Raw genomic sequence first — 26052 nt, forward strand, 5'->3', positions numbered from 1 at the left:
AGGGTTCTTGAGGAGGGAAAGGCCCTCATCCCAAATGTCGTCCAACAGAGGCACTGCGAGGACCGTCTTCCTCTTGGCCTCGCGCCGCTGATAAAGGAAGCCTTCCTTTTTCTTCTCCTCAGGGCAGAGTTGGAAAAGCTCGGAAGCCCTGGAGATCATGGAGTGGAAAGATCCGATCTCGTCGGGCGGAGAAGCCCTGGTGGGAGGCGACGACGGAATATCCTCGTCGTATGCCTCGTCGTCCGTACCCGTCGCTGCCGTGTCAGTCCCCGTATCATCCCCTCGGGTGGACGGGGAGGAGGGCTGGACGGGGCGCGACGGTTGAAAAGGAGGTGGTGGATGGATCCTTCTTTTCTTGGTAGGGGGAACACCAGAAGGTCCCGGTTCTGGATCCCCCGACGGGAGAGGTTCCTCCGTCGGTAACGGTAGCCTCGTCCTTATCTCGGAGCATAAGGACTGTATGGCCAACAAAATGGCCGCCGAGTTGTCTTGCGGCGCTGGCAGAGGGGAATCCGACGGGCGAGCAGGGGCCCCGTCGGTATCCTCGACGATGTCGTCGTCGTCACCTGCGTCGGGGTCCATTCCGACGGGCTGGCCTTCTTCCACGCCTAGGCCGTGGCTTAAGACCTCGATCAGCTCCTCTTCTGAGGTTGAGGCCGAATCTACGACGACGCCCTGCCCCCCCTTCTTCCCCACGGAGGGTTTCACGGGGGTCCTATCGATGGGCACAAAAGAAGACTCCCTCCGAGGAGGCAGGGAGATTCTGGGCCCTGAGGTCGCCACCACTGGTGCAGCCTCCACAGGCTGAGCCAGGGCCGCCGCGACCGTTTCGATAGAGGGCTTGGTCGGATGGATCAAGGCCTTCACCACCTTAGGTGCGCTCACCGCCTTATCCTTGAGGGAGGGGGCACTGCCACGCTCCTCCTCTGCCTTAGAGCTCGACCGGGGCCTCTCCAGGAGCTTCGCCGGGTGCTCGGCCTTCCTCTTACCCGACCCAGAGCGTTGGCTCGTGGTTGATGGTGCCGGGGAGGGTGCGCCCTGCCTGGCGCCCGTAGAGCCCGACCGTTCGGCGCTCCCGGTGCCAGCGGACTCGCGGTGCTTGGCCTTATGCTGGGCCCCCGTCGCCGGGGCGCCCTCAAAGGTCTTAGAAGACCGCTCGGATTTCTTCTTCTTCTCGCCAGACGGGCTCTTACCCTCCAGCCAGTTGGCGAGACGTTGATGGCGGTCCTTCATGGTCCGTTCCGACATGTTGCCGCAAAACGCACAGTCCTTCTCCACGTGCGTCTTGTCCTCATGAAGGCAGTAAAGGCAGAAAGAGTGTTCGTCCTCCTTAAAGACGTTCTGCAGCTGGCATCCAGGGCAGACCCTGAACAGCTTTCCGGGCGTCGAGCTTCCCTTCTCCTGGGCCATCTCCGAGACCGGGCCTGAGAAGCTTCTGGAGTCCTCCGAAGTGTAGCTCGACGAAATCTTCACCCTTGAGGGGCGCAGACGAATCCGACACGGGTCCCCGTTGATCGGATGTAGGATCGGTGGAGCTTGAGGCTCTTTTGACCGAAAGAATCGAAGTTTTTGTGAAAAAAGCGCGAAAAATAGCACTAACGCTCGAGAGCAATAGCACGAGGATCCCAACACATGAACGTGCGGTAAAAATCTGAAGATGGCTGCCAGAGGCGGTGCTTAGGTAGAGGGCAGTCATTGGCTGTGGTCAGTATGACGCAGAGACCAGTGATTGGTTATTACTACGAAAGACAGATCAGAAACGAAACTGATACTGGTTTTTTCTTTACCGAGGATTCCCAGCCTGACGACGGGGAATATTCATGAGCATGTGAATCCATGCCAGACCCCATGCTGGAGAAACCCCAACAGATTTCCCATTCTTCAGAGGAATGTTAGGGTATAAGCAGTATTTGCAGTCTACGTGCTGGTCACCTTCATAGACTTTTTTAGGCCAAATATTTTTTAGGTCCAACAGTCTCCATGTTCGTAGCCGACACCGGAGAAGAGTCGTCAGTTGCTCCGGTTTGAATGTGGAAAAATTTCTTTTTTGCGTGGAAAGAATTTCTTCTTGAAGAGAAGAACTCTAGGAATCCCACCAGCTAGAAAGACGGTTGAAATCTGCGGGGAAGCTGCTGGGGCGGAGCTGAACATTCAACGTCTTATTGGTTGGGATCAAAAGCACCCACAACAACGTTGATGGGACAAACAAGGTGTCAATGTTTTTCCATAGGAAAAGTATTAAATCCAAGTAACCAGGGATTCGCAGCGTGACTACAGGGAATCCCATTATGGATTCACAGCATGTGAATCCATGAAATATCCAAGGCCAAGTGTACTTCACCCCCATCCACCACCTAAGTCTGTCCGTTTCTTTTATAGTGGTAGTGTAAGAACGTAGGTGAGCATAAGGTTTTGAACAGAGAGCGTTTTTGTGTTTTAGAAACATCGTGACAAAAACCCTTTTATACTTTGTTATAAAGTAGGACCAAAATTTAGGGACAGAATATGTTTCTTTCTTTGATCTCTAATGAAATAAGGTTTGAACTTAATGCCACCTTGTCAGTCTGCTGATTCGGATCTACAATAGTATACAATTGGTTCTCTCCGTTAGGGAGATTTATCACTTTTATGCTTAATCTCCTCTCCTAGTGAGACCCCCAGCACTTGTTTCTGGACTTCTGGCCCTTTTTTCTTTCTCTCCCGAATTAGGGGAGTCTTTTTCCCCCTTATTCATCCTCATTTGCTCTGACTTTCGACTGCTGTTCTTTCGGTTTTAGCTTGTTTTAGGGAGTCTTGCCTTCCTCCATCCCTCCTTAAGGCATCTGGACCTTTTTCTTCCTATCCTGAATGAGTGGAGCCTTTTCCCACTCAATTCATATTTGCTCTGGCTTTTGGAACTCTGTTCTCCGTTTTACCTTTACTCTGGAGTCTACTTGCCTCCATAGCTCTTTTAAGGCATCTGTGTTTAAACTTTTGCAGCACACAGGTCCTTATGGGATGTTTGGCTGGGAACATTTTGGGTTCTCCTTTGAGATTCTCTCTTTATCCTTGCTAACTACTGTTCTTAAGGAAAGAGGAATACTTTGTATCCTTCCTAAAACTTTAACTTATGAGAGATTAGCACTCCACATAAGGTGGTGTGTGCTAAGGGGATACCCTGGATCATCCTCCTCTCTGCTCCTGTGACTTTCTGGTCACAGTGACAACCCTAGAGTTATGGCTGGTGGCAGTGGAGGTGTTCTCCCAAATGTGCTAATTTCTACCACAGGCTGTATTAACAGCCTCGGTTATGCACAAAAGGGTCACCTATGTCCTAACCTGGTGGTTGCCCTTTGTCATCTCTTCTACCATTCTGGGAGGGTGAGGTCTGTGTGTTTTGCCTTTGGCGGGAACCCATTGCATAGCACGCCTAGGCTCCGGTGTGTCTGCGAAGGCAGAATGCAGGGGAGGAGTTTGACACTCCCCTATCCTTTGTCTGCCGATGTGCCCAAATGGAGCTAGTTCCAACTAGTGGCTGGCTGTCACGATTGGACAGCCACCCACCCCTTTCTGTAAGTGCACGGAGAGTTTGCAGAGGAATGAATAGGAAAACTTAAAAGGCTGGTTTCCTGATGCAGAAGGCAAGTCGACCACTGGAACAGAAGATCCGAAGCAGACGACGACCAGAGATGCCTGCAAGCACTTCCATTAAACGCGAACCAAACACTGCTTCTCTGACCCAATTTTCTTATTGACAAAGAGGATGACTCCTTCCCCCCTGGCTGGTGGGACCAACCAGCCCCAAGACGAACTGCAGATCGAGTCATCACCTGAGGTGCTGTGACCTTCCAGGGCTGCAAACCGCAAATACCAGGGGACCTCTGACCCATTTGCAGTGCAATTTATTTGCGTGAAGGAATCCTCCCAGAACTTTAGTGAGCTCTAGTTGGACCTCCAGAGGCATGCTCCCACTCAAACTCCCTTCACTTGAGTGCAGGACTGCAGAATCGAGGACGATCGACCGGGCGGTAGCCGTTCACTGTTGGAGCTGATAAAAATGACTTGGGAGGCGGAATAAATCCTTGCCGAGGGGCCTTTCTCACGACTTCTGCTGTGACATCCCATTCCGAGTCTTTCCTTTCATCACCAGACTGAAGATCAGGAGACCGGGTCCGTCAATGCTGCACAGGAAAGAATCCAGCTGTATTTCCTTCAACTACCCTAAAGGTACTGTGGGCTCAAGTTAGAACTTACCTCAAGCGTAACAGTCGCTCCAGTGCATTAAAAGGTGTTTGGATGTCCACCCTCACCTCTGGCCCAGGCTTAACAGCTTGTGCTCTTTTAGGAAGTCCTTTGCAGGGTCCTTATAACATGGTGTTATCCTGTCCCGTGAATGCTCTTTGCTTACAGTGTGCAAAGGGGTAATATGATCAATTCTTTAGGGGTCTGAGATACATTTAGGTGTCCGTGGGACAGATAACAGAGCTTATTTAGATATGGTTTCCCCATGGTAGGTGGTGGAGTGGACAGGTTTTGGGGGAGGAACGGATAAGGAGGTTTTGAAGATATGTAGGAGTACGGCTTGGGTAGGCCACTGATCTTTTTTTAATGATATTCAGTAACTGGCTGTACTGCGATGTATGATACTGCAAAACGTCAATATAGCTGAGTTTTTTAAAAAAAGGTGAGGTTCCTGAGGGAAAGGGCAAGTCGACCACTAGAAACTGAAGTCACTGAAGAAGACACAACCAGAGACGCCTGCAGACCCATTGCATCACTGAAGCGGGCACTGCTGTCCTGACCCTGCTTTCCAGTCGACAGAGGAGCTCCAAAGAGGACAGCTCCTTCCCTTTGGCTGGTGGACCAACCAGCCCTGAGACGAACTACAATCTGAGCCATCTCCCGAGGCGCTGTGCCTTTCCAGAGCTGCAGACCGCAAATACCAGAAGAACTCTGACCCAATTGCAGTGCATTGTTTTTGAGAGTCTGAATCCATTCAAGTCTTTGCGGAGATCCAGATGAACCTCCACAATCTGGACTCGTCCAGGTCCCTGCAGCAGAATGCCGCTCTCCAGTAATCGAGGAAGATTGACCGGGCTAATACCATCCTTTGTTGCTGCTGAGAAAAAGGCACTAAAACTACAGACTAACCAGAGAAGGTGAGGACCACTCTCGAGACTGCTGCTGAGACCTTCCTGTCAGACTGTCCTCTCGTCACCAGACCCAGGTAGCCACAGACCGGGTCCGTCACTGCTACACAGAGGAGAATCCAGCCACAAACATTTCTTGTAACCTAAGGTACTGTGGGGTGAAAAGGTCTTACCTTAAATCAAAAGTTGCTGCAGAGTATTGAGAGTGCACAAAGGGGTTTCCAGGGCGTCCACTCTTACCTCTGACCCAAGCTGCCGGCTTGTGTCCCTTTTGAGAGTCCTTTAACAGGATCTTCTATGGTGTGTTAACTCTTCTAGTATCTTATACTAGAGACTGAAAGTATCCTCAGGAACTTTTGCTGTTCTGCTGCTTCATAAGTGTCATGATGTCCCAACGAGTTCCCTGATTAAACCCATGTTTCCGTAGGTTATTATTGCTCTGTCATTTGAGAGAAGGTATTGCTCCCATTCAGATCCATATAGTAAGTCATGGGAAATTGGGATTCCAAAATGGCCGCCTAGTGGTGTCAACCAGGAACTAATCTGTAGGTCTAGTCTTTTGCGACCTCTGTTACAAGTACTCAGTTTCTGAGGAGACTCGCGCTTCGCGTTGCTGACTGCCTTGCAGTACGGACACTCACCGCGGTCTCCGTAGAATTCCAGTCAGCATTTCCCTGCCCTTCAAATTTTCAGTCAGAATTCTTTCGTCCTGTCCAATAGTCTCCTTCCCTGCTCACAGTCAGTAGTTTTCTTTATTATTTGTTGTCCCCTAGTTACCGTGTCCTCAGTTCCAGTCCGAAGTTTTCCTGTCAGTTTCGTGAGGATTACACCTTACACACACGCAAGTACCAGTTTCTAGGTTTCCCGTGGGTTACCAGTGTTTAGTTGTTCTTTGTTGCGAGTGTTTTAGCAACGGATTAGTTACTGTGCATTTTTGTCAATGCTATACGCAGTTGTTCCGTGTGCCAATGTTTTGAAACTCATTTGCTGTGCCAGGTTGTTGTCTCACTGCCCGAAAATTTGGCCAAGCTGTGTAGCTAGCTCAACATTCATTTTGCAAGAAAGGGTTCCATCTCATTCCGCGTTACACTCTGCTGGTAGTGGTTTAGTAGTTCCCTATAGGACAGCGCTACACCACTTGTACGGAACAGAGTGTCATCTAAAATTCCACTTTTGCCCTCCAGTTTGATTGTACTAAGGCCTCTTACAGCTACACTCATATGACCAAATAGGCATTATCTTCTCCTTGTCACTAGTCGCCTTTATTCCATTATATAAGAATACATTTGGCATCTAGACCACTCCGTTTCTTCAGGACATGCGCCCCTGTATGAATGCAGGATGGAGGGCTCACTAAAAAAGAACCTTAGGTGAGTTTTCCTGATGTTGGTTATTATTCTATTTTCAGTACTGGAGAGTTTTCTCAGAATAGGGTAGGAACATTATTAAGGAGGGTTGTTATCTTGTCATCCTTTCTACAGGGATTGTGATTTACTGAAGTTCCAGGGAGTTCTTCTGGCGTTCCCGCAGATTGGCAGGTGAGCGTTACAATAAGACTGAGCCCTCTCCAAACTGACTTTAACAGAGTTAAGGATTCGACTTTAAAAACATTAGTTTGCTAAGAAACCAATGCTAGAACGTTAAGCTCTGCTACTGTATGACTAACCGTGACCACAAAAGTGATGGGTGGAATGTTTCGAATGAATCTGAACCACTGGCAATTGCTCTGGGCAACCTTACACACCACCGTTTTTTAGCCCGTCTACGCCATTGCAAAAGGGGTCCAGCCATTTGCAAATCAGTCAGCTGCCGCCACCAATGGTAGCAGCCCAGCCCGTGACTGTATGACTAACCAACCCCTTTCCTTCCTAAAAGACTTAATCTTATGTGGTTTTGCTAAATAAATACAACTACGTATATCTTTGTCTTTGCACGAGTGCACAGTCATACCGATAACAGTAGAACTGTCATCAGTGTCAAACTAACATTTGTACAGCAAGCTACAACCAACTAAGCAGTGGCCTTTGAAAAGTGCTTATAAGTATTCCAATGTATGTTGATTAAGTGATCCAAGTATTTTAAGACGTTCCTTGTGTAAATATAATAAACATATTTTTATATAAAACTTTATTGGTGTGTTTCTCTGGACTACTGTACTAAATGGGTTCAGTGTACTTACCTACAGCTCCCAACTTCCTCTTAAGAGAAGCCTGACTGCTCTGCCACTCTACCACGGTTCCATGAGTAGTACAGACTGATACTAAGAGTTGGGGTCCTGGATACCAAAAGGATAGTTTTATGAAGTCTTACCTCTAGTGGAAAAAAAACACACGCACACACCCCACACACAAAAACAGGTAAAAGAAGCAGAAGAGAGTCTAGGTGAGTCTAGGTGTGCTGCTGGCGGGAGAGTGCTGTGCATCTCCGTGCATATCAAGAACCTGAAAGGCTGAGACCAGTTTGGAGGAGCCATCCAGCTTGAAAGCCCAGGAGAGAGAAGCTGCCACGCGGAGAGGACACGCTGGAGAACACCAGGAGCCGACGATGGACTCCTTGGTGTTCGCAGGTGTTAGAAAGCAGCGTCTTACTCACTGCAGCCTGGAACAAAGCACACAAGCCCAACGAAAGGCGCGAGAGACGGGAAAGCAAAGTGGAAGCTGTCGCAAGAAGGAAAGAAGCGAAAGACAGTCACTGCTTGGCCGCGGGAGAAACCAGGAATGCCAACAAGAACCTGTGAGTCCACCCAAAGACAGCAGGGACACCTGGACGTATCGGTGGCCATGCCGAATGAGAGTAATTGTAAATAAAGAAACCGAGATGGAGAGAGCGAGAGAGCTTATTTTCAAAAGGGGAACTGAACTGCGAGTGAAAACATTACAAGTATGTGAATGTATACAGTGCAAGTATATGGGAAACCCGGACAAAATACATTATCAAAGTAAATGTGCAAGTCTGTCAGAGGGCAGAGAGCCATATCAACAGAAGCCCTAGCAGGATTTGGCAGTCTGAGCTGCAATTTACACATAAATCAGACAAAAAATCAGTTTACTTGCAGCTTAAACTTCTAAAAAAAAAAAAAAAACTACCTTTATTGGCTGACAAAGATCGACCTATGGTAGTGGGAATCTAAATGCTTGGCTGGATTACTGCAATGCCCTGTTGATGGGCATTCCGAAGTATCAGCTTCAAAGATTACAGGTTGCCCAGAACATGGCAGTATGAATGATCTTTGGATTCACCAGGAAAACACCTATTTCTCCCTTTCGAAGAAACCGCCACTGGCTTCCGGTAAGGGAGAGGATACTGTTTAAGACCTTGTGTATGATCTTTGAAAGTGTTCATGATTTATCTATGGTTATTTATCCTCCAGGATTACTGTCTGCCCTTCAAACCGTACCTTGCACTCTACTGGCCAAGGTTTTTAAAACGTTCCCTTCGAGAACTTCAACTTGGGGAGACGAGACGTTTTGCCATTGCTGGCCCCCTGTGCTCGGAATGCCCTGCCACAAAATTGCGGGAAACTCACTGAAAATATTCCGGAAACAATTAAAAACATACCGCTTACCTCTTCTCGTAAATCTTTTTTACGATTGCATATACTTAACCTCTATACGGTGAGCCCGGATGCAGTTTCCGCTGGGTTCCCTAGCTCTCTTGGGATATGGCGTTATAATTATACAAGTCGAATCAAATCAGGAGAGTATATTAGGCAATTGCAAGTGTGTGAATACAAGAAGCTCTAGCAGGAGAGTATACCAGGCAGTTACAAGAAATATCAGAACTAGAAAAATGATTGTGTTAACCAGGAGAGAAGGATCAAAACCCTGGCAGGAGAGTATACCAGGTATCCTTAAAGAGACACGTAGAAAACCATATAGTAGTGTATGTCAGTCTTGTTGCTGGTCAAGAAAGGTGCAAGGAACTGTTTCTTGTGAAAATATCGGAGGGTAAAGAGAATCCAGGGGAAGGCATTCACCATCTTGTGTTGGAGTTAATCATTCTTCCTTTAACACTTTTCTAAACCACCCAAGGATAAATACAATTACCATCTTTACCTTAGAATTTAGCTTATAGTATGAGGGTCAGAATAGAACTTTGGACATGGGACAGTTTTGTATCTGTAGTGTGTGGTTTAGGTAGGGAAATTCCTCTTAGAGCAGGGTAGAGCGGCATTTTCCCCAATCCCTTTATAGTCTAACCAAATTCATGTCTCGCTTGTATCAGAGTTTCATTCCTGACTCCGCACACGGTACACTCTCATCCCACCACACTAGAAGTGGCCCTGTGGCTGCGATGCATTGCAATAACTACACCAAGCAAAGAGGCAAAAGAGGGGACATTGCACCCATATAATCCCATGGCAGGAGGGTGGCATGAAAACAGTTAAGTACACTTCTGCACCTTACTACCATTTTCAGCCGTGGCCACTGGTCATGGCTGAAGGGTAGTGAGCCCTTTTCAGAAACCGATGACGCAACAGGTCTAGTGTCCTCGGCTAAAGGCCGTAGACACTGGCCACGGCTGAAGGCCATGGCTAGTGGGCTCCATGGAAACATATTGGTGAAACATTCAAAATGGACACAGCCAAAGGCTGTTGCCACTGGCCATAGCCAAAGGCCATGGCTAGTGGGCCTTGAAGGACCAAGCGCAGGGACCATGGCCAAATGTCGTGGCTGGTGGCTTTGAATACACTTTAGTTAAGGCAACCAGATTTAACAACAAAAATGTTGAAATTCAGCCGATGTGGGAAGTGATTATCCTAACTCGGTGTAGCGCCTGTTGCAAAGCCAATGAGCACATACATAACAGATTGGATTCACAATGACATACAAAACTAGAGGTTGGCAAGCTAGCTCAGTGGGTTAAGCACTCCCTGCTGTTATCTGTGCGTGATCTGCAAGTTGCAGGTTCGAATCCCAGCAAGGCCAACTCAGTCTTTCATCCTTCCGAAGACGATAAATGAGTACCAACTCCATTTGTGTGATATTGTATGTATAGTGTTCAATGTAAAGCACTTCAGCGTAAGCTCTATATAAATAAACCATCATTCTATCCTAAGGGGGATGCCAAGTTAAGATGATCATCACTTCCCGTATCCGCAAAATTTCAAGGGTTCCGTGTGTGCTACATTTGATCGCCTTAACTAAAGTTTAAAGTTATATATAAAAGAATATATGTGAACTAAAGGACTCTGGCCTGCTTGCCTGCAGAGAGGACTCTGGCCTGCTTACCTGCAGAGAGGACTCTGGCCCGATTCCCTGCGAGTCCATGGATTGCGAGACAAACATGGCAGGGGTGATGGAATGCGGCAGGGGCCAGCGGAGAGGGCTGCCGGTCTGCGACCCTGGGATGGCTGCGCCAGCATGGATGAAGACAATGGGTCACAGAAAACAGATGTTTGTGTGGAGGGGATCCCAGGGGCCATGGTCAACCCTTGTGAGTGGTCGGGCGTCGCGGTTCAGGTCCACCATGACTAACAACCCCGGCCCAGAAGCGAGGGAGCATAGCTGCAGGGAAAAGATGGCAGACTCTTCGAGGACAATGGGTCCTCTCGGAGGAAGAAGGGAGAGGAGACTCCACCCAAACGGGAAACGAGAGCACTGAAGAGATGGCATGGATCACATGTCCTGGGAGAATAGAACAAAAAAAATGGCATTAGAAGAAGGAAGTAAACACAGAGATTGGTTCAAAGGGAGGCACATATAAATACAGCTCAGAGGAGTAACAGAATGTTCTTATTCCCTTTCACACCCGATAGGAACTGGACTCCATTGGAGAAGGCACCTCACTGGCAGATTAAGGCACAGAAGAGAAAGAGAAGGAGAGAGCGACTGGTCCTTACCAGTCTGGGCAACCACTACAGAGATGGGGAGGGACTGGTCATTGCCATTGGAGGACCACTACACAGAAAGAAGATAGGGCTGAAGTAACCCTATAGGTACGTGGTGTTTGGAGTTATTTAAAATACATTACAATCACCACCCGAGTCCTGTCGACAATACGCAACACCTACAATACAGTCCAAAGCTCTTTTTTACACCCAGATTATCTTTAGCGCTGTCAAAGATGAATGCAACTCCCACAATGTAATATGCATCTATGATCCTACACTCTCCATGGACATTTACTTTTATACTCCATATTGTGGCGGCCCGGAAGAAGAAATCGGAGTCATATTGGACATTCAGAGTTACTTTATTTAAACAATAGGAAACATGCCTTCCTTTCCCTATTGCTACCGGAATTCTGCCAACCAAACTAAGGGTGCTTATCTGTAGTCAAAAGTCCAAAGAAAAATTTCCTCAGTCCAAAACATAGCTCTAACTGACTACCACTAGAAGTAATAACTAAATATGGCCAAATTATATATCAATCACAAGTTAGGAGAAACTATTGATTCAGACTAATCACCTCTTTCAAGAGTTTCTGTAGATCGTGATTCAAGTTCATAGGTCGATCGTTCCAGAGTGTGCAAGACCTATCTATGTCTTTCTTGCTATCCTTTTGGATGTAGTCTTGTATATGTATTCCTCTTATTATTAGTCCTTTGGATTCTTTAAACTTGATTCTCTCTCCGTTGGGATCGTTAAACCCTTAATGATGGTGTGGCACCACCAGTCCTGGGGCCTCTCTAATGGGCTCCCATTTCTCACTTTGATTTCGAAAGATTACTTGCACTTAACAGAGCGATTATTCAAGTCTCTTAACAATGGCCTCCATGTTTTCTCCCCAATTATACTTGGTAACTTTCTTGTGGTTTCCTTAAATACACATGTGTGCTTTCTCACAGCTTCACATTCAATATTGCAATGATTTTCACATATGTCTTGTAGCCCCGGTTGCCGCCTCCTTCCTCGCTCTACCCTGGTACTTCATTCCATGGAGTTAGGTTTAGGGGACCCGCATCAGGATTGAGCGCCTTCCTCGTGGCTCTGCCTCTGTTTTATCTGTCTCAGTCGGTCTGCCTGCTCGGCATCGCACTGCCGGAGGGAGGTTTCGTTCCTCCAGTTGATAAGGGTTTCAGTGTTGTTGGTCAGGTTCCGGCCCCAGCACAGACTTCCCTTGGTCACGCCACCACAAAAGATGGTCTCCTGGACTCCGTACGGAGAGCAAGTTTGTCTGCACTCTCTGCTGGTGTTCTCGTCCTCACTAACAACTGCAGGCTCCACACTGCTCTACCCCTCCAAGGGCAGCTATGTCACATGGTTTCCCCTGTGTATGGTTCGCTCTCCTCTTTCTCCATCAAATCGTCCCTGTTACATACGCACTCACGTTCAAAGGGCTGTCCGTTTGTCTTCGGGTATTGTATTAATTCTAATACCACCAGGTAAGGCAATCCCATACAGGCAGATAATGTTGCTGATGTTCCTTGTGGGAATGAGAGTCCTTGTCCCCTGGGGAGGAGGGTTGGGGGATGGAGTCACTCCCAGTGAGGTCTGTTAGGGAGAATTCTCATTTTAGTGCTTCATTCCGCCAACCTTAGAGACCCCCAGCTCTTTTGCTGGACTTTAGGACTTTTTAATTTTAACCCTGGAGCAAGTGAGCCCTTTTTCTCACTCTCGTGTGTGTTTTGATCTGATTTGGATTATGCGTTTCCTTTTTTTTTGGAGTCTGAAACTCCATAGGCATCTACCTTTTGTATGGTGACACCCTCAGTGCAGTGTCACAGGGAAATACTTTAGATTTCTCATTAGGATTAAAGACCTTTTCTTGGGTGAACTACTATTCCCAAGAATATTAAAGTGAAATCGGCTTTACTTACCTTTTCTCTTTGTAGGTCCAGCACACACTATCTTATGTGGTGTGCTGCGGGGTTACTTAGTAGCCCCTTTTCCGACCTACTTGTTTAACATTTATTATGTTACCCTCACTACTTTAAATGGCTTGTGGCAGTGGTTTAATTTTCCCACCATTGTGCTTTTCTACCACAGGCTGAATCCTCAGCTGCAGTATAGCACCCATGGGAGACCATTTTGTCAAAACGGCTGCGGTCTTCTTTTTTCGCCATTTTCTGTCTGTGAGGTCTTTCTTGGGTTTTACTATGTGGGCCAAGCCAGGTTTGAGCCCTTTGTTCGTTTTGCCTTTGGCGGGCTTCAGTACTGAAACCCCGCCTCTGGCTCCAGTGTGTCTGGAAGGGCAGGAAGTGAGGGAGGTGCCCGAAACTGCCCTGTCCGTCTCTAGGGAAACCTGAATGCACCCAGTCCTGATTGGCTGGCTGGCCTTGCAGGACAGCCACCCTGCTGTTTTAGTGACAGCTAAGCTGCGTACAAATGCGAGCAACCTGCTTAAAAGGCGAGGGTTTTGGAACTAGAGGCAGTCGTCAACTGGGAAGAACACCCAGGCGAAGAAGCCATGAACGAAGCTTGCTGCATCCGCCTGGACCATTGAACTGCCCAGTGAAGCCCTGCTGCTGTGCTGAAACTCCTTTTTCTGACAAACAAGAGAAGCTCCGGAAGGGGCGACTTCTTCCCTTGGGTTAGTGGAACCAACTAGCCCCAAGACGAACTCCACTGGACCACTTTCCCCGACTAGCTGTAACCGAGTGCCAGGGGTCGAGAAATCTATAGTTGAGTGCAACGTCTGTGATCTGGCCAGAAGCTCCAGGAGTCTCCCCAGGACCCTCCAGAAGCAGGGCAACCAGAGCTCCAGTCCCCTCACCAGAATGCAGGACTCGAGGAGTGAAGGAAGCCCAACCAGTATCCAAGATCCATGGTGGTGCTGTTTACCGAGGGCTGAAACCGCGAAGTGCCGCTGATCCGAAAAGAGCCTGTAGCTGCCACCGACCTCTGAATTGCTGCCGCAGGAGTCCCGAGACGTCCTCCCTCTTTGTCCCCACGACTGAGGACCAGGAACACAATCTGCATCGCTGCAACCAGACAGAAGCCAGCTGGATCCCCTTCTAACCAAAAGCACTGTTCTGACTTGGGGTACTTACCTCAGTGTCTGTAGCTTGCTCTTCTCAGTTGAGACTTGCAGCAGCTGCTTTGCTAGAGTTGATTTATTTCAGCTCTACCCTTCACAAGTTTAACAGCTTGTAACCCTACAGTGATTGTTCTTCAACACACTCTCTAACTTTGTGCAAGACTTTTACCATCTAAGATGTGCCTCAGCTCCATAGACTTTGCTCCAATTGACTTTGGCTGTCCTAGCTCCCTGGAGACTCTTGTCCATTTGACTTTACTTACTGCCCCTCATAGGTGATACATTGGTTTTAAACTAATATTTCTGGGAAAGATTTGTATCTAGACTTCATTTATATGATATTTTATTTATATCGGGCCCATACACAAGTATTTCAGGGCACGACAAGGCAAGGGAGTGGTACAAGGGAGGACAAAACAACAATCTTACTAGACCCAGTGACATTGAGAATGGGCAGGTGCAGGGTAGAGGGAAAGGGGAAAGTGCAAGGGGCAGGGGAGGAGTGGAATGTGATGAACATGTGATCAAAAACAACAAGTAGTACGGCCAGCAGGTGGCAAGTGCACAAATTAAGTGCAGACAACGGGTGTCTGATAAGTGCAGGTACAGGGACTGTAGGGTTGCAGATACAGACCCAAGTGCAAGGAACGCCAGGAGGCAGTGCAGGTGTGCAGCTGGGTGGACAGGGCTCTAAGCCCGAATTCAGAGGTTAGCTAGGAGCCCACTGCAAAAACAGACATCAGCAAGGGAGAGGACGAGGGAAGGCAGAAGCAAAGAGGAAGGTCTTGAGGTGCTTCCGGAACCGCAGATGGTTCTCCTCGAGTTTCAGGGAGGCTGTTCCAGAGGGAGGCCCCAGCCAAAGAAATTGTTACGCTCACCTGGCTCCCACAGGGGCGTCGATCGGACCCGGACAGCTGCGACCTCCTCCTACATGAAGCGTAGTGCAGAGATGACAGACTGGACTGGACCGCCTAATCTCGTCTGCTTGACCCGTAGAAATATTCTCCTGCAAGTGGAGAAAGGGATTCAGCCACCCGTGGATTTTAGTAATAGCACCCCACTGTTCTCCCCACTAATCACCACCGATATTCACTTTCTGTAAGCTCACCTTATGTTTGTAAATGATGAGCTCTCCATCCTGCGTGGAATGCAGGGGCGCGTAGATACCAGTTACTTCACTGGTTTGAGGGCGTTGGAAGAGTTCCTGATGAATATTGACTCCGAGGTTCCAGGCGAGAACCCATAAGTATAAAGTTCAAAGAGTTCAATATGTCCGATGTTCACTCTTGTACATTCCTTTCTTGTGTTGCAGCTGGGTCCAAGGGAAGATTGTCTTGTGGCAGCTGATGGTGTTGAGGTAAGAGTCTGTATTGCCCAACACTGTCCGGCAAAAGATGTGTTTGTTTAAATTGCTGGTTTCTCTCTCCTTACAGGTGCGGCGTAAGAAGTTGCGGTTTGTTACAGAATAAATGCCTCCGGTTGTTAATCAGCTAAGTCTATGGTGGAGAGGTTGTATTTGTTGGCTCTCTCGGCTCACCTTATGTTTCTTTTGTCCCCTAGATGGTGGAATTCGGCGGAGAAAATGGAGGCTGTGCCGGATCGAAAAATGCTGTGAGGACTGGCGAGTATGGCGCGGCGCTGCAGCCGACGATGCGACGCGTGTAGAATAATGTCCTTTTCAAGTTCGAAGACGTGATGGATCCGGAATTCAGGTAAGGATTGAAATAATATCTGTTTTCTAACCTTTCCTTCTTCTTTCTTCTATTGCTAGGAGCTCTGGATGGATTCGAGACGGGCGTGGCTGAAGACTGGATGCTGACTGCAGGCACGGTGAGCGCATGTGCTGCTGTTCGGGCGTGGTTTAAATAGCCTCAAAAGTAGTTCCAGGTAAGAAGTCCCTAGAACCACACCCGAGTAAAAGAATAGTCCCTGTAGAAAAAAATAGTCCCATCCAGGCCTCACGTTGGCTTGGATGCATTTGCAGCATGGTCTGCAGGAGGCAAGTAAAGTCTATGAGCCTGGCGTCTATGGCGCCAGGACTGAACCCAGACAGCCCACAGCCGGGGCTGCTGGGGTTTTATTAAATACCTGGATGCCTGCTCCCGGGACTGATGGGCTTGATCCGGATGCCCGGGGGTAGGCATCATGACAGAAATATCTACCAACAACTTGTCGCTTGGAGAAGCGGCTGACCCTGAGGGAGTTGGAGGCGGATGAGCGAAGAGCTCGAGAAGGAAGATATTTAGGAAGAGGCAGTTGAAGGTATTGAGGCCCCAGAAGGCCTTGTGGACAATGCAGAGGGTCTTGAACTTAATCCTCGCAGCCACTGGGAGCCAAATAAGCGATTTCAGGGCTGGAGAGATACGATCCTTGGGCTTGAGGCCAAGGACAAGTCCCAAAGTCCTGTTCTCGATGAGTTGCAGAGGGTGGAGAGTAGTGGCGGGCAGACTTAGAAAGAGGCTGTTGCAGTAGTCCAGCCTGGAAGAACCAGAGCTCTAGAGACAGTGAGCTTCTGGGGGAAGGAGAGGAAAGGAAGAATACCCCTAAGGAGGTGTAGTTGGTAGTTTGACTTCTTAGAGACGTCCTAGATGTGTGGAGAAAAAGAAAGCGTGGAGTCGTAGAGGACCCTGAGCTTCTTAGCCTCACAGGTGGGAGCAGCAAGAGGGCCATGGGAGGACGGCCAGAGAGTGACAGGAAAGGAAGGTGCAGGAGCGCCGATGAGCAGGATCTCCGATTTACTGGCATTAAGGCAGAGGTCATTGGCGGCACACCACTCCTGGATTGCAGACATATAGTCAGAGATGAGAGAGGGAGAAGAGGTGGCAGAGGGGAGCCTGCAAACGAGCGGAGTGTCATCCACCTAGCACTGAAAGTTGGAGTAAAGAGCAGCAATGTGGTAGGCGAGGGGTGACAGGTATTGGTTGAAAAGCCAGGGACAGAGGTTAGACCTCTGGGAACACCACAAGCAGAGAGTTAGATAGAGAAAAGGAAGGACCGAAGTTGGACCTGGGAGGTTCGGTTTGAGAGGAAAGAGGTCAGCCATGCCAGAGCCCGACAAGTGATACCCATGTTATCACAGAGGCGGTTGAGCAGGATGGCATGGTTGACCATGTCAAAGGCAGAGGAGAGATCTAGTAGCACAAGGACAGAGGGGAGATTAGAATCAAGGTTGGAGAGCAGGTCTTTACGGATGTTCAAGAGCAGTTTACGTGCTTCTGGCTGCTCTGAACCCAGAGCATCATGGATGCATCCGACAGAATCAGGGTGGAGGTTAAGCTGGGAGATGGCCAGCTTTTCCAGTATTTTGCCAAGAAAAGGAGGGATAGAGATCGGACGATAGGTAGCCGGGCAGGAGGGGTCAGCTGTGGGTTTCGTGAGAAGAGGGTGCACAAGAGAGTGCTTCAGAGGGGAGGGGATGGCTCTAGTTGTGATGGAGTGATTGCAGAAGTCAGCCAGGGCAGGAGCGAGGGTGTCAATATGGTCCTTGATGGTTTTGGATGAACAGGAAAGAACCTGTTTTGACAAGACCTTCACAGATCGGGCTTGTCTAGAAATCTCGCCTGGGGAGATCAGAAGAAAGCAAGAGAAAGAGGGAAGAGAGGTAGCTGAAGGGGGGCCGGAGGTGGCAGAGAGAGAAGCAGGAAGAAGAGGAGAGGACGAGAGGGTGCACAGGATGTCCTGGGATTTTTTAGATGAAATAAGAAGCCAGCACTGTGCAGAGGGCCTGGGAGGGGACAGGAGAAGTAGAGACTGCAGCAGGATTGGCCAGCTCCTTGCAGATTTTAAGAGTTCGGACAAGTTGTTTGATGCCGCAGAGACGCAGGCTTGGATGTGGGCTCTCTTCTTAGTGCGGACAGAGCCGGTATTGTGTTACTCACGACACCAAAATCAGCTCAGGGTGTTGTAGCGAATTAAGGCTTTCCGGATCACCACTTCAGCCTTGATCCCGACAAGACCCACAGATCCAGGCCTCCTCAACTTGAGGTAACTCTTCTCTATGATACACCCCTCTGCTGTTCTAGCAAAGGCAGGCAGAGGTGTTAATCGCATAAAAGAGCGGGGAACACGAGCACAGCCAAACCAATGCTTCAAAGAAACCACACAGATATTATTAGCCAGTATAAGAATTGTAGTACCAAAACACCCCAGACACAAGAGTAGCTATACCTGGTGATTGATTGATGGGGCGTGTGGAATCAGAACCTATCAGAGAATAACAATTATAAAGACCCAGAAACAGTTAACCTAATATCTGAGAATGTGATAGAGTAAGGAGAGACAGAATCTTACCCTCAGAAGTATTTGAATTGGTCCAGGAAAGGAGGACAAACGACTTGGATAAAATAACAAAAAGGGAAAATTAGTAAAGCGGACTAACCCGGGCGGCACGAGGGGCGCACTAGAGACGGGTTGGTGCACTGGGCAGCACAGTGTTCAGAAGTGCACTTGTGGTATTCTGTTGACAATGAATAAAAGTCCAGGTGCAGTGAATAGAATGTACCAGATACACAATGTAGTGTGCTGAGAAGCGAAGGCTCTGAAAACGCGTGGACAGTCTTACACAGTGGCTCTTGAATCAAGGACTCACACCCTAATTTGCTAGTAACGCGATACAGGCGAAACCAGCATGCAGCAAAAATGGTAAAGGACAGACAAGCTTACGTTGTCAGGAATAGATGCAGTACCGGAAGCAAATCGTGATTAACAACAAGGACTCAAACAGAAGCAGAATCGGAAGGCAAGGAAGTTGGGGTCGAGGTCAGCAGCGAGGATATCAACAGGGGCAGAATCAGGCAGCGAAGCAGTCCAATACACAGTCCAAGGTCGGCAACAGGGAGTTCAGGTAAGGGTAGAGCAGAGCAAGAAAAGTTATGAGCGTCACAACAGGCAAGGGTTAAGCAGAGAGGAATCCGGAAACAAGAATCAGAAGTCAGGTATATTGAACACACAGTAGTAAGTAACGCCACAATTAGAAGCACCGAGCAAAACGCCAACTCCAGTTTTGAACAGTTTGGAGGCGTGGCTTCTGTGGACACGTGACAGATTGGAACGGGCTGCTGAGTCCCATGACACAAGGCTTCGTCTGTGCAGATAATCTCCATGGCAACTTCCACCGCTGCCAGATGGAGAACCGGGCGTGTTGCTCATGTAGCAGAACGTTTTGGCGCAATGACACCCTGTGATTCGGCGAGGAATACGAACCACGCTGTGATGTAACATTGCCGTTGGAGCAGGCAGCAGGCTAGTTTGTCAGAGGATATACGAGATGACCGCCATTTCCTCTCAGCAACCCTACACTTGCGTTTAAGGTTGACGAGGTCAGAGTCGTACCAAGAATTGCATTTGGCTTTGGGCTTCAAGCAGTCCCCATGACAGGGGCAAGAACATCGAGAGTATCAGAGATAAAGTGGAGCTTGGAAAGGGCAGTGTCAAGATGATAGTCAGCCAGAGGTGGAGAAGGGGGGAGAGAAAGTGGCAGCAAAATCCTCAAACGACATGTGATTCATGGGCCGAATGACCAAGAAGGTAGATGGCAGTGCTAGAGCTGGCTTGGCCTGCGGGGTATAGCGGGAGAGATGGAAGAAAAGGAGAAAGTGATCGCTCCAGAAGAGAGGAGTGGTGAGAGCGTTAGAGAGGGGAGGTCAGAGGAGATGAGAACATCCAGAGTGTGCCCTGCAGAGTGAGTCGGGCCAGAGGGAAGAATAGAAAGAGGGAGGGTCGGAGAAGTAATGGATGAGTCCAGAGGAGGGACAGGAAGCATCCAGGTGGATGTTGAGGTATCCAAGGAGGAGGAGTTGAATGGTCAAGGCCAGCGGGGTGGGGAGGGAGGAGAAGGAGGAGATGTCCGCCCACTTGGAGAGGAAGGAGAGGATCTGACCGGGTGGCCGGTAGATAGTAGCCACTGAGAGAGTGGCCAGGAGAGAGGGATAGACTACAGACCAGGCATTCAAAGGAGGTGTAGGCCTGCAAAGGAATGATAGAGGCAGGAATGAACTCAGGGAAGATCAAGGCTACACCGCCACTGGTGCGGTTGGCTCTGGGCGCGCAGAGGATCTTGTAGCCATCAGGGAGGAGTGTGTCAAAGCTCGGGACAGAGCTGGCTGTGAACCATGTCTCGGTAAAACCAAGGACATCAAGATAAGAGTGTGTCCAGGAGACGGCAGGAGTGTTTGACAGCCGAGAGAGTGGCGAGCTGGAGAAGGTTGCCGATCTTGAAAGACTTCCGGGGAGGGGTACACATCAGAGGTACAACCTGCGGAGGTGTAGGAGAAGCCCGCGTGGGGCAGAAGAGGAAGGAGGAGAGGGCAGGGTAGCCAAGGAGGAGGAAGAGGGTGGCAGAGGGTGGGGGCAAGGAAGCTGAAGTAGGGAGAGAAGCGATATCGGTAGCTGAAAGGAAATTACTAAGGAATGGGAAACATCTGTCAAAGAGGAGGAGGTTGGCCTGAGGGCCTTGGACTAAGACAGTGCTATTCAGGTAAACATTAAAGATGACCTTAGAGGAGTGGAAGGAGGCAGGAGAGTCTCCACCTGGTGCCACCAGTAATGGGAGAGGAAGAATAAGGCGAGAGCACAGAGACCATATGATCAACGACAAAGTGGATGTCCGTCAAGGTCTGTCTGGAGGAAGCACTGATGCAAGTATCAGGGATAGGGAGGCCTGGGTTGGAGACCAGGATATCCTTTTTGAACGTCTTCCTACCAGACTTAGTGAGATGGGAAGGGTAGTCAATAGAGAAAAAGCTGGAAAAGATAGACAGAGAACAAGAGCTGAGGTGGGGGAGGAGAGAGAGAGGGGGGTGGGTGGGTGGTCAATGAGGGAAGAAAGAGGGGGCGGGAGGTGGAGACACATGGAGCAGGGTGCAAGCAACAGAGACAAAAGTGCAAGGGTGGGAAAGCACAGCAGGTAAAACATATTGGTCACTGGGCACAGCACACATCTAAAGCAGAACAAACGCAATGCAGAACGAAAGAGGGAGCAAAGTCAGAGGAGTGGGAGGTGTTGCGACTAACCCACATGGAAGTGAAAAGTCACTCAGTTCTGCAAGCATCGTCATGTGCAGGTTCAGGTCTCTTTACAGGACACACTGAAGGGGGGGGGGGGACCACCCCAGGCGGCCCAGAAAGCGGGCAGGGAGCAGACAGGGGCATTAGGAGTGGGCCTTTGGTGGGGGCTAGCGTTCGACTGGCGGCTACCCAGATTGGCTAGATTGAGGGGAGAGACAGCCAATCGGCAGGGCCCTCTAGTGAGAACACGAAGCACTCGAGTGCTCTTGTGAAGGTCACCCATCTTGGATGGTCGAAAGGTCCCAGTGAAATACAATGGGCCTCCGGTGAAAAGATGCAGGCACTCTGGTATAGAAGAAACACAGCTGCTGCCAAACATAGGAAAACACCACAAGAGAGTAGATCAGTGCGATGAGAGCATAGTACAGCATTTCAAAGCCCAAGTAGGCTTAACGGAGGGTGAAGTTGCTGATCTGAAGACACGCGGGATCACCACGTTGGAGATTCAATCAGCGCTGCTGCAGACCTGATGTAGTCAAGTCGCGGGGGAAGTGAGGGACAGGACATCACCGACAGGGCCTGGAGTGGGCCTTTGTTGGGGGCCGAGATGCGCATAATCCTTGATTACCTATCACTTAAGCAAACATAATCCTTGATTACCTATCACTTAAGCAAACAATCCTTGATTACCTATCACTTAAGCAAACATAATCCTTGATTACCTATCACTTAAGCAAACATAATCCTTGATTACCTATCACTTAAGCAAACAATCCTTGATTACCTATCACTTGCACTAAAAAAATATTTTATTTTTTTTAAAAAACAGAACCACTTCAGAAATTCTTCTGCGGGCTCCCGATATCCTACTAGAAGGGCGAGAGTGGGTGGGACTTCAGGCGGGTGGAGGCTGCAAACAGGGACTGGGCTGCACAGTCCCCTGCCTTATAAATACCCCTGAAGCCCAGCCGAAAGTGGCTGGGCACGGGGACGCCCCTTCCTCCAAAGGAGGAGGCACGGTGGGAGTGCCCCCAAAGGGGGAAGCCAGAAGGGCGGCTTGCCATGCAGGTTGTCCCTATAGCACCCCCTGCAGGGGCTGGACTCCCTTTGGAAGATTTAAAGTGTTCACATGCTCTGAGAACCGGTTTAACCTTTTACCTTCCCCTACCCTTTCCTTTCCTTTCTACAAACCTCAGAATTTACAAAGCGTACTAGTGATCTATAAATGCAATTACTGTCCTAGTTAGTGAAGTTACCTCAGGGTGTAGGAAGTGTACAAGAAGCATCTCTAAAGAGTATCTACTAATCTTTGTATTAATTCTGAACAAGTATTTTGAAATGTATTTGATTGCTACATATATTTCCCCTTTTAAAGAATGCTCATTTAAAAACTACTGTTAAATAAATAAGTATATATTACATAGGCCTTGAGTGTAAGTGTTACTTGGCTACTTGTATTGGTGGATTGCTACAGCTCTACAGCACACATTTACCCCTCTTGAGATAAGCCTGGGTGCTCAGTCACGCTACCAACTTGTGTAGTACATACCTATACCAATAGGTGGGTTACCCAATACCAAGAGGACAATGGTTGTGTAGTCTCCCACAGGGTTACTACATCAATTCTTGCCTAACAAGTTCCCACTTCTAAGGACGGTCTAGCGGAGCAGGCTCACCTCCCTAGCCTCAAAGGGGATTGCTCCTCCTGGGTAAATGGTGTGAATACTCTTGATTCATCACAATATTTACAGCAATACATCAAACTGTATAATGCATCTATGATCCTACACTCTACATGAACATGGGCTTCTCCAATACACCCCTACAGTATCCTGCATCCATGATCCTACACTCTACATGAACATGGGCTTCTCGAATACCCATCTACAGCCACCAGTATCCTGCATCCATGATCCTACACTCTACTTGAACATGGGCTTCTCGAATACCCATCTACAGCCACCAGTATCCTGCATCCATGATCCTACACTCTACATGAACATGGGCTTCTCGAATACCCATCTACAGCCACCAGTATCCTGCATCCATGATCCTACACTACATGAACATGGGCTTCTCGAATACCCATCTACAGCCACCAGTATCATGCATCCATGATCCTACACTCTACATGAACAGAATCCATGATCCTACACTCCACGTGAACGTGGACTTCTCAAATCCCCATCTACAACAACCTAAGAATCTGCCTTCCAGGAGAATTGTTTAAGAAAAAACCAGGATTACGATTAGGCATACTTATGAAAATGTATTCTTGTTAATTGCAGAGGCCAAAACTGTAATCAGCTGGTTCAGGATTGTCGCGTTGCAAGCCACCCCGCTGAGTCTATCTTCCTGCACATTAGCCTCATAACTGGTGGCAGATTCCCACGACCCAAATACGGTTTTCATTCCACAAATGACTCATTCAGTGACACTCAAACATCAGCACTCTTCCACCCAACACAGAAGTTAAAGATGATTTTACAGTACTAGTAACTTCTGCAAAAATAATGTATTACCTGAAATTAAATGTAGTTTATCAGACAAACCAGCAGAGAGCTTTGAGGTGAGGTCATAACAATGGCCACTACAGCCTTTAAAATTGTCACATTAGATAATATATAAAGGGTAAATGGCTAAAGAACGGCTCAGACCAGGAGCAAAGATTCTGAGAATGTGGGCGTTTTTTGAAAGTTAGCCAGCGGTACTGCATTTGCTACCTATTGGAGGGTTGCAGGTAGAACTCTCTAACATGCTTCAATAAAGCTCATTATTTTGCTTATTTTGAGCATTTGTTTGCAAGTCTGGAAACCTCACAAGGGACGAAGATTCCACTGTGGTAGCTGGCTACACGTTTGAAGGGGTGTGGGTAAGTGACACTACCCCATGTTCGGTGCGAGAACTTGGAGCCCCTGGATTTCCAAAGACTCACAAGATGGCTACGGTACGATTCGAGATAGTGGCAAACGATTACCCAAAGTCCATTTGCTGCAAATTCAAAAGATGGAAATATGCCATGTTCGACTCCTACAAGACCATTCCATTGTAAGGAAGACCTAGAGTGCAGGCAAGAAAGCCTCATGGGAGAAGTGGGGAATGAGAAGGTGAACTCTTACCATTTGAAAGGCCCTTTTATGTGTTTAAGCACTAGTATGCCTGAAAAACTGCAGTTCCCAGGAAGGAAAACTCAAACTGGATTCCGGACAGATTAAATATAAAACAAGAACAGAAGATGCGACATGAGAAACAAACACTCAGGAGGTTAATGAGACTACAGTTTCCGAATTCAGGAATCCACCCCACGTGCAAACATCAGTGCAATTACCAGAAGGCACGGGGGGGGCGCAGAAAGATGAACTGGAAGATTGCAAGGCCAAGAAGGCCCAAGAAGCAGGAACACTAGATCTACAGGTAGAGTACAGCATACCACCAGGATCTCGTGCAGAGACTGGCACCATTTTGGTTCAACATTACCTAACATGGCCGTTATCCCTTTTGAGCCCTCTGCTAGCCTATGAATAAAAGGACTAGTTTCCAAGTCTTCCAATGGGAGTATAAAGGCAGAAAGACGAATGAGAGCAAGGAGGCTCCAGCAGCCCAGGAGACAATCAGAGGACAACGACTCACCATGTTTGAGAAAGACCAATCAGGAAAGGGGAAGCACCACGAAGGGACCATAAAGAGAGTGAAATCAGAGGATAGCAAGCATCTCAGAAAGGTGTGTGTGGTCCCCATTGCAGTGTGCCAGAAGGAAAGGAAAAGGTGCCAGCCCCCTTGATACCGGGAAGGGGGAACCTTTGCTTGGTTGCACCTGCCCAAAGTAGGATCTGTGGTAGCAGATGCCAGCATGCTCTGACTGCATGAAGGAGGCCTGAGAAGGGGAGAGAAGCCTAGTCTACAGCTTATGTCCGAGGGCTCCTGCATGGACCCGAGACAGAGCCAAGGCCAGGCCCAAGTGACACTTTGAGGTGAGGAAGGTGATAGTACTCCCCTCCGACGCTAGTAGGACCGTTATAAATACTGGTTTCCCAAGGCCTATGAACGTTGCCGGATGTAAATCAATCCTGAAACCTAAGCCGTATGAGAAAGGACTACTAACCGAAGGAGTGGGAAGAGTCTGGTGTGGAGGCTTTAATCCAAGATTTAGGGGGACCGGTTGCAAATCCAGAGAGAACCAAGGAACAAGCCTATTTTTGAATTAAAATACGGATGATTTTGAGAATATGATTCAAGTAATTTATAACGTGCCTGTACACAAGTGTTTCTATGTGCGACAAGACAAGGAAGGGGAGACAAAGGGAGGATACAACAAGCGATCTTACTAGGCCTTGTGCCATTCAGATTGTGCAAGTGCAGGGGAAAGGGCAGGAGAAGTGGCAGGGGGAAGGAGGGGGATAGTGCAATAGGTTCACCGGGGTGGCCTGTTCCAAGTAAGTGCAGGATGCAGGGGACAGCAGGTTTGCAGATACAGTCCCTAGTGCGCGGTAGTCCCGGAGGCTGTGCGTGGGGCTACTGGTCGTGAAGGAGCCTGGTCCCCAAAAGGTTCAGAGGGAGGGCAGGTAACCAGTTAGTGCAGCAGACAAGATCAGCAGGGGAAGAGAGAAAGCAGAAGCGAAATGAAATGTCTTAAGTTGCTTCTGGAACCTGAGGTGTTCTGATAAAAAGAGGCAGGGAGGTTGTTCTAGAGGGAGGCACCAGCCGAGGAGAGAGATCTACCCACCGACTCTCAGCCTGGAGAAGAGTCTGACCCTCAGAGTTGGAGGTGGATGAGCGGAAGGCTCGAGAAGGAAAGTGCTTAGAAAGAGAGCGAGTTGGATCTAGTGTGGTCCCTGGCCCCAGAAGGCCTTGTGGACAATGCAGAGGGTCTTGAACTTGATCCTTGCAGCCAGCGTGAGCCAGTGGAGAGATTTCAGCGCTGGAGAGATACGATCCCTGGGCTTGAGGCCAAGGACAAGTCTTGCAATCCTGTTCTGGATTAGTTGCAGAGGGTAAA

General features: G+C 48.6%; 1 protein-coding gene across 5 annotated transcripts in view; it reads right to left on the reverse strand.

Moving 5' to 3' along the window:
• Nucleotides 1–26052, reverse strand: part of UPF2 (UPF2 regulator of nonsense mediated mRNA decay) — a 766220-nt gene that overhangs the window by 521509 nt on the left and 218659 nt on the right. The window lies entirely within an intron of this gene.

The sequence above is a fragment of the Ambystoma mexicanum genome, chromosome 12 (genome assembly GCF_040938575.1).
Source record: "Ambystoma mexicanum isolate Mex_15411 chromosome 12, UKY_AmexF1_1, whole genome shotgun sequence".
Taxonomy (NCBI): Eukaryota; Metazoa; Chordata; class Amphibia; order Caudata; family Ambystomatidae; genus Ambystoma; species Ambystoma mexicanum.